The 9993-nt window shown below is 32.4% G+C and overlaps 1 pseudogene across 1 annotated transcript; it reads left to right on the top strand.

The window, feature by feature from the left end:
* Positions 1-207: 207 nt before the first annotated feature.
* BDCG_16811 lies at positions 208-296 on the top strand (annotated as a pseudogene). Its single transcript has one exon. The product of its transcript is annotated as a tRNA-OTHER (tRNA).
* The last annotated feature ends 9697 nt before the right edge of the window (positions 297-9993 follow it).

Here is a 9993-nt window from a genome sequence, read left to right as displayed (position 1 = left end):
GGGGGTAGAGAGTACGGGGTGGAAGGGGTGGTAAAGGGGGGGTAGAGAGTGGTCGGGGGGGAGGGTGGAAGTGGTAGAGAGGGCTGCGCAAGCAGAAAAGCGAGCGTAAGCGAGCATTTAATGCTTGTAAGAATAACTTATCTCTCTATATATTATAGAAAAACCAACTTTTCCGAGTAAAATGCCCTGTAACATGATCTCACATGGGCCCCAGTGGCCGAATGGTTAATGCGGCCACCCGGTAGCGCCTTGGCGTGGGAAACCAAGGCGTGTGGGTTCAAAACCCGCAGGGGATACATTAAATCCGGAACTCAAGCACCTCAGGTTCCTAATAAATACAGAGGTGTACAAATCGCTCCAATAAATTGCTCTATGTTCCTGGGCTGGGAAGTTATTATCGCATGTATCTAATTGTCACTCCTTTGTATTTCCTATGTTCTTGTTATCTTGGTGTGGTCTCAACACCTGTATTTCCTCCTGTATAATCAATACTTGGCCTGTATTTAACATCACGCAAGGACTCATCATAAGCTCTGCTTGCATATGAGTATAATGAAAGAATAATAATAATAATAATAATGATCTCACATGATATCATGTGCATCTCATTAAAATGAATTCATCTGAACAGCTAGCTCTGCAGCCTGTACAGCTCTGATATTAATCTTCATTCTTTTCTTTACAGATGTTCTCTACTGTATTTACATTCTTTATACTCTTCTCTACATTCATTTCAATCTATACATTCATTAATATACTCATTTCATACACTGCTGCTCAGCATGTGAGAATTCTCATTCTCTCAGTGTGTTTAAACAGTCTCAATTCAATGCATTATTTCATACATACTCTACATGCTGTCAAGCTTAATATCATGTATATTAGTTATATTCAGTTCAAACCTCTCACCTGTCATTGAGAGATGTAGTCACTTTTATGCTCAACTTATAGCAAGTTAAGCTGTCACACTGTGATACATGCTATGAAGATTATTCATCTCACCTGTTTTACACTGCTAATTATGTCTTCAAGAACTGCAATAACTATCAGACTCTCAATCATGAACATGTCTGTGATGTTAAATACTGTTATTTAACAGCTGTCACAGTAGTTGCTGCAGTAGATGAGCCTGCTAATTATATACATGCAGATTTACTGAAGCAGTCAGCTCTTAATGATCTTGACACTTGAATCAGCTCAACTATCTCTGAATCAGCTGTTAATTCTTCAATCACTTACAGCTGTTAATCTGTTCTCTGCAACTTTCACTTCTACACTCATGACTATTAATCACTTGATTTTAACTGAATGAATGTCTGCTGCTCTGTCTGCAGAGCTAAGTATTGAATTAATAAATATATACACAGAGTATCAAAGACTCTTTCAGTGTTTTTCACATGCTGTGTAAGAGATGCTGTAAGACTGTTATCTATCAGAGAACTCTCATCAGAGTTATATAAGCTGTTTAATAATGATACAGCTGATATGAAGTATTATTATAAGTATATTCAGAACTACAACTCTGCTCTGACATTTATATCTGTTAAGTATAAGCAGGATTCACATCTGAGTCATCTGACTACTGACAGCCTGATATTATTTTAAATACACAGAGAACTCTATCATCTGTAAGAATTATTAGAGTCTGAGTCAGATAATAATGTCTGTTTTATACAAATATGAATTCATGATCTGCAGTTTAGTGTGAATATTATAAATAATACGAACTGTTATATATTCTAGTGTATTTAATCATATTCATATTACATTGCTTATCATTTATTCATTTGCTTTTTCATATTCTTCTATTATAATGTTGACTGCTTGTAAGAAATCCCGCTTCTCACAAATTCTTTACCTCTATTTCTATCTCTTGTGTAATCAATAGAGTTAGCAGCTCTTGACTACATATAACTATATAGACTGAAGTTCATGAATACTATTTATAACTCAGCTTGAATACTATTATATATTTAATCTCTATATTTTATCTTTCTACTATGAATACTTCTAGTAGTTAATAGTATATATCATGTCAAGCTGAAAATATCTGAATAATTGTCTGTGAGTACTTATTCTTACATTTCAAGCTCAGTCAGTCAGTAATTATCTGTTATAACTGAAAGAACTAGAAACTTGTATACTTTAATCTCTGTGAACTCTACTGCAGACACTCAGAAGCAGTTATCTGAATTATGAATAACTCTTATAAAAGAAGTCTCAGAGAACTTATTAATTACTCACAAAATATTATTCTCTGTATCTGTAATAAAGAAACTCTCTGAACTTATAAATGAATCAATCTCAGTGAAGATCATTCTTGAGCATCTTTTATAGAATCAAGCTGTTTTTCTACAAGAAATGCTTACTGTCTGTAAAAACTCTTGAACTGAGTCTCTAGATATAATCTTTAGAGCCAGCGTGACTCAGTTGATAAGACTGATAATCAAGGCTGTATACATTAGAGATCCGTGAGTTCGAATCTCATCACTGACACCTGCTACTTCTTACTCATGAAAGCCCTCATGTAATAGAGGCTGAGTCTAATTAGTAAGACTTGATGTGAGGTAGAACTCTCTACTGTAAGCTAAGTCACTAGTTAAGTAAGATTCTGCAAATACTCATCAGAGCTGATATAAGATGTCAATGTCTCACTATTTCACTATACACTCATCAAGGTTCTAATGATATAGAGTCAAGTCTAATGTAGTAATTATACACTACTTAAGCAAGTCTCTAACTAGGGCTGTCATCAGAGCCTAGCTTCTTCATAAATACAGAGAATGATTTTAAAAACTATCTGACTAGCAGGTCTAGATACATATCTAGGCTCTAGACAGAGCACTCTGATAGACTAGAGCCTGCAAGCTCACTGTCAAGCTCTAATACTAGTAGGAAGAACTGCAGTTATCAAGTCTATGATTAGTTTCTAACACAGAGTGAGATTATAACAGCTGATTGATAGATCTATGAGCATCTAATAAGACCGAGATCAGCAACTGAAAGCTTGATGTGTACATCATCAAGTGAGCAGTGACAGCCACTAACTAACACCTCTGAAAATTAGTGGCTGGCCTGAGAGAACAGATGCAGTGATCAGTTAATTATAGAGAGTTAAATGTAATTAGTCTAAGATGCATTCTGCGGGTAACTAGCGCCTGTAGAACTCTATTCTGATGTACTCAGATGACTCAAAAAATGAGAATTTGAATACATTAGACGTAGGCATTGCTTATACTGAAGATAATATCAATTTTATCTCAGATTTCTGGAATTTAGACTGTGAATCTGAAGTCTTTGATACTGAACTATTTATAATAGTGAAAGCTTTTAAACTTATTGAAATAAAATCTTATAAAAGAGGAAATAGTTTGAAAGAGACATGAATATTCTCTGATAGTCAAGCTGCTTTAAAAAGACTTAGAAATAGTCAGATTTATGATGATCAAATGAATCTTGAACTGATCTTAAACTCTGTTTTAAAAATTAAAAAGAGAAGAACATCAAAGCTGATAATTCATCTGCACTGAGTTCCTGCTCATATGAATATTCATGACAATGAATTAGCTAATTCAGCTATAAAAAAGAGTTCAGAATTAAGCAGATCTATTTAAAGAACAGTGTTTTAGTCTTTCATAAAGAGAAAGATAAAAGAATCTTGTTTAAATAAGTGAAATGAAAGCTGGCAGAAATAAAAGAAGAGCATACATTATTCAAGATTTAAGATAAAATCAAAGTGAAAATCTTGTTTAATTAAATGTAAAAAGAAAATATTCTCATCTAGAATTCAGCTGAAACTAGAACATGATTATTTCAAATTCTACATACAAAGATTTGATGACAGATTTAATTCAACAGAGTGCTCATTCTGCAATGTGAATGATAATCCTGAGTATATTATAATTCATTATGCATTATACAACAGTCTCAGAGTCAGATTAAAGAAGAAGTATGCTTTAAATCAATTAAATATGAGATTCTTATTCTCAACTGAGACTGTAAGAAATCCCGCTCCTCGCGGATTCTTTACCTCTATTCCCATCTCTCATGTAATCAATAGAGTTAGCGGCTCTTGACTACACACAACTATATAGACTGAAGTTCATGAATACTATTCATAACTCAGCTTGAATGCTATTATACATTTAATCTTTACATTTTATCTTTCTACTGTAAATACTTCTAGTAGTTAACAGTATATATTATATCAAGCTGCAAACATCTGAATAATTGTCTATGAGTACTTATTCTTACATTTCAAACTCTGTCAGTCAGTAATCACCTGTTATGACTGAAAGAATTAGAAACTTGTATACTTCAATCTCTGTGAACTCTACTGCAGATACTCAGAAGCAGTTATCTGAATCATGAATAATCTCTGTGAAAGAAGTCTTAGAGAACTTAGTAATTACTTACAGAATATTATTCTCTGTATCTGTAACAGAGAAATTCTTCAAATTTATAAATGAATCAATCTCAGTGAAGAACATTCTTGAGTATCTCTTATAAAATCAAGCTATTTTTCTATAAGAAATGCTTACTGTCTGTAAACACTCTTAAACTGAGTCTCTAGACATAATCTTCAGAGATATCTATGAACTGAAAAGAAACTTTCTAAAGCTGTGATCACTTAAGATTACTTACTGAATTATAATCTATAAAAGCTTTTACAAGTTTGTATTTAAAATTGACTTATAAGTCTGACTGTGTGACATGAACAATGAAGAAGCTGTTATCTATATAATAACAGATCTCTACTATACTGAAGTCAAGAACTGACTGAATTATCTAGAGAATGATTATAAGAGATTTCACTAATCTATTCTCAACATCTATCTAGAGAATAACTTAAGAGACTTTGTGAGTTGAACAGAGAACATCTGAGCTGTAATTATTAATATTAGAAAAAGAGATGAGAAATCTGATAAAGACTACTTACAGCACTTCATGAAATTATGATATAAATTAAGATCTGTGAAAACAGAGCTCTGAAATAAGACCTGAATAATAATATTTATAAAGAGACTGAATAAAAATATACAGAATAAGCTTATTGAGTAAGACTCTAGATTCTTGACTCTGAAGAAACTGATAACTCTTATTCACTGCTTACAAATCACTGTGAGAGTCACAGACCTGCAGAGTGCAGTCAATTTACTATAACATTTAATTTCTCTGAGATGAGATATATACAGTCATCACTTACTACATATTCTACAAACTTCAACTCTTCTGTTTCAAACACACACTTAATTGATTTGATGTAGAGCTTATGCTCTGTCAGAGTTGTAAGCACTTTATCAAGATACTTCAGATGTTCATCATATAAGTTTGAAAAGACTAGAATATCATTGAGATATACAAGATATGAGGTTTTATTCTGTTTATAAAGAATTATATTCATCATCATTTAAAAGATGATAGACACATTTATCAGACTGAATGATATTATCAGAAATTCAAACTTTCTAAATTGTATATTAAATATGATTCACAGAACTGACAGTTCATCTACACAGATCTGTCAGTATTCTGAGAGAAGATCAATCTTCAATAGATATCAGGTATTTTTAATTATATTCAACTGTTATTAAATCTGTGGCAGTGAATATTCATTCTTGATCATAAGCTTGTTAAGTGCTTGATAATTGATATATATTCATCACTTCTCACTCATCTTTTTCATGAATAGAACTGGAAAGCCTCACACACTTGATGAGAGTTGTATGAGATCACATTCTAGAAGGTCTGTGATCTGACACTTCTGTTCTTTAAGATGCATTTGTGACAGAGAGTATATATTCTGATTAACTGATTTTGCATCTCTCATGTCAATCTCATGTACAAATCCTTGTTTCAGCAGTAATTTCAGTGAAAGATCTATTCAGAAGATCTTCTCATGCTTCTTCAGAAGCTTCTTCATACACTTGTTCTTTTATATATCTTTTATCTTGATTTTCTTCACTTTCAGGTCTCATATTACATACAGAATGCTTTTAGATAAGGTCTTATAAATCATTCTCTTTGCTTATTGATGTATAAGCAGATTTAATTCTTCTATATCAGAGATGTGAAATGTTCTTCTCATATCAGTTGATAGAATTGTATGAACTGTTTTTTTCCTATCAGTCAACTGCATGTAATATGTACATCATTGAATCTGCAAATTGAATCTTTGAAATTAATTAAGTCTGAGAATAAGGTCATATTTCACATTCTAAAGCTCTCACACTTAAATATAGCAAGATCATTCTTCAAAGTGCAAGGGAACTCTTACTCTTACAGATAATATTAAATATCAGTTATCAGATAATCTTATATATCAGAAATTCTTCACTCAGCAGACCTCTTTCAGTCTTTGAATTATATAATTATTAATATATTATATAGAAGCTTCTGTATTCACTAACACTTTTACAGCTATCTCTCAATTCTTATTCAAGTATCTCTTATACATTAACATTTCAGGTCTTAAGATATTGAGATAAGTGTTCACTTTATTCTCATCTGCATCTCAGTCAGAAGCCTGCTTCTTCTTTACATTCACAGAATTCAGAGAATCATTTAACACAGACATCTCTTTCACTTTGAAGACTTTTCATAGAATATCAGCAAGTGTCTCTGAGCTTACTGATTCTGCTAGTTTTTTAACTCTCTTACTTCTCTTAATTATATATACTGAGTGTAATCTTTTGCATCATGATTTTGACATCTGTAGTTAAAGCAAGCTCAATACTCATAATATCAAGATTTTCACTCAGAGAATTTCTTTTTCAGAGAATTTGACACTTTAGTAATAATATTCAGATCTAGATTTATCACATTCAGATATATAACTTGTATTATAGAAGTCTGATTACTCATTCTTCACTGAGATATACTCAATTACAGTATTTTCTGTTATAATTGACTTACTTATTCTCATACAATGAGAATGTTATATGCTTCTTTCATTATATCTAGCTATAAGAATAAGCATTTTCATTCTGCTCTCAACTCAGATATAAGATCATGAATAAAGATCTATAAATAGAAAGATGTTAAAAGCTTCTCATTCAATATAAGATAGTGTAAGCTAAAGTGTGTAAAGTATAATATAAGATCACTTACTTATCTATACTCAGTGAAGTATTTATAATACTTGTCTTACATATTTATTTTCTCAAAGTTATACAAGATTCATTTGAAAAACTCATTTCATATTTATGAAAATGAATATCACTCTAAGTCTATGAGATTTATCTTTTCATCAGTTATTCATAATGACTTTACTTTTTCACATAGAAATGTACTAGATCTTAAGACTTGTTAAAATTTTATCAACTATCTGTCTGTGAGTTCACATTCAATCTGATAATATAATTACATCTGACTTAGTCAGCTGATTACAGCATCATTTTTTCAGTCACTATTAAAGCTTAATAACTCTGACAGATCTCTCAGCTTAATATATCTCATGCTCAGATTCTCATTCTGCACAGTGATCTCTGATAATATATATACTTCTGAAGAGATTGTGAACAATCATGATAAAATCTTCAGATTTAGTATAGTTATCTATCTGTATAAACATTCAATTTCCTGCTGCAGATTTAACATCTGGTTTTCTCTATTCTTATTAATAATGATGATTGCATCAGTGAAGCTTTTCATAGTGAATACTTAATCTGCAGTAAATGTCAATTGTTATTTGACTTTTATCTCAGTCTGTCACTGTGTATGCAAGGCCTCAATCTTGTTTAGAATTCTCATATATGTATAGAGCTTCAATTCTGGTTCAGCAGTCTCAGTTACTTTTCTCACTGCTTTAAGTAAATCCTCTGAGAGGTTCTGCATATCTTTCAGTTCAGATAGCAGAGAAGAGTGTTTTTTATATTGACTAGAGAAGATATTCATTTCAGTGATTTCTCATTGATCATACAATGTCTATCATTATATCACTGTGTCATTATATCAGTATATTGTTCTATTGCTATATTGTTATATTGTTATATCATTATATGATTTCTGTTATCATTGTACAACTTCGGTGATGGTCACCCTCTCTTTTATCTCTTTGAGTGAAGAGCGGTCTTCTTTGAATCTGGTTCACTGCTCTCATTTCTTTTCTCACATCTCATCTATTCGCATCTCATATGTGGCATTCGTCTGGGCGTGGAGTTTTCCCTTAACAAGTGAAGCAGTATCAATCAGATGCTCTTCTGCTCATCATTCTTCATACACTATCTTTTGAAGCATTCTAGAACCACACTGGCATGATAACTATGAATCACTTTGTAGGCAGAATTATTACACTCTGAAGGAGCCTGTGCTTCTCATCGGTTTTTAGACATGCTATCAGATGTGATTCAAAGGTTGCTTTTGCCAATGTACAATTACAGGTGTACAACGGCTTCTTATATATCATACACTAAATTAATTAGCGGCTGCTATGGCCCCTTTACACTCGTAAGCAAGTTCGGAAGCGGCCGCGTTATTATCCGACGGTTGTACGTTCTTCCGAACCACCGTACGTTCTTCCGAACCACACTGTAAAAGACAAATGTTATCATTCACATCTCATTCATTTTCATACATCACATATTTAATCTATTTCCAACATCAAATCACTTGAAAAATGTCAAAAACAAAGGAAATCTCAAAACTCGAGATCTGTAAGAGATTCAAGAGTCATAAGTTACTCTTATAACAATGTCATACATGTCTCTGATTCCTCTATCACTCTGTATACAACATTAATGTCATTTATCACAAGATTGACTGAAATGCCAATATAGAAATGTGTATGTGTACATGTAGAGAAATTCAAGAAGAGTACAGAATCTGCAGAACCAGAAGTCAAGAAAGAGAGAGTAGAGGTAGAAGAAATGAAAGAGAGAGATGCAGAACTGAATAAATAACAGTGAGAGTCATCTGATACTGAATACTTATAATCTGATGTGTACATAATCTTTTCTGCAGAAGAGAGAGAGAAAGTAATAGAAGAAGCTTGAAGATAAGAGAGAGTAGTCTTAGCAGTGTTATCATCTTCAATTAGAATGATCCCTGACACTGAAACAACTAAGAATCATTATTAGTATATAAAACTGCAAAAGCAGAGATAACAATTACTGAATAAACATCTGCTGATCTTAGAATTGTATGCATAATTACAACATGCATGAGGCTTCTCAGAGAGAGAGAGAGAGACATGAGAGAATACAGAAAGTAGAATACAGTATATGAACAGCTCATTCTCATGATAATATCTCAGATAAGATGTACAAGCCTCACATCTGTGAGTGTAAAAGAGTATAATATTCATATTTCTATTTCTGAAAACACAGATATCTTTCATCTGCATTATAAAGTCAGACAACAGATATCAGAGAATAGGCTGATATAGATCTATCATTTTAAAGAAATTCATCAGAGTAAATATCTCTGTGATATTGAACTTTATAGTTATAAAAAGCTTCTTAATATCTGTAAATATCATGACTTTGTATACAGTAAAACTCATAATGATTTCTTCTAAGAACAGAAAAATCAGTATCAGAAAGAAAAGATGAAAAAGAAAAAGACTTATAATCTTAACACTGTTGAAGAGAAGAATGATTCTCTGATATAAATGAATAATTATCTTATTATGAATATTTAAAATGAATATAATAATTAGTGTCTGTGACTGAGCTTTAAATAGTTGTGTTATACACAGTCTTTATATAATAAATTGTTCTGAGAGTTGATAAGAAGAGCAGAAGTGTATATACTGAGAAACATGATTCATTAAGTCTATACAATATCTCCTTGAAATGGGAAGAGCTGGTAATGAAAGCAGAGGCAGCAAAATCAGGAGTAGCAGGAGTGGGAGTCGCGGGAACAGGAGTAGTGGGAGTGGGAGAACCAGACACAGAGGCAGGTGTAGAAGATTGAGAGGCAGCAGCAGAGAAGGCAGGAAGAGACGCGGGAGACCCGGCCACACATGGCACAGACAATTTCTTCATTATCGCG

The sequence above is a fragment of the Blastomyces dermatitidis genome (genome assembly GCF_000003525.1).
Source record: "Blastomyces dermatitidis ER-3 genomic scaffold supercont1.4, whole genome shotgun sequence".
Lineage (NCBI taxonomy): Eukaryota > Fungi > Ascomycota > Eurotiomycetes > Onygenales > Ajellomycetaceae > Blastomyces > Blastomyces dermatitidis.
The sequence above is the reverse complement of the archived record's forward strand: the minus strand, read 5'-3'. Positions and strand labels throughout refer to the sequence as shown.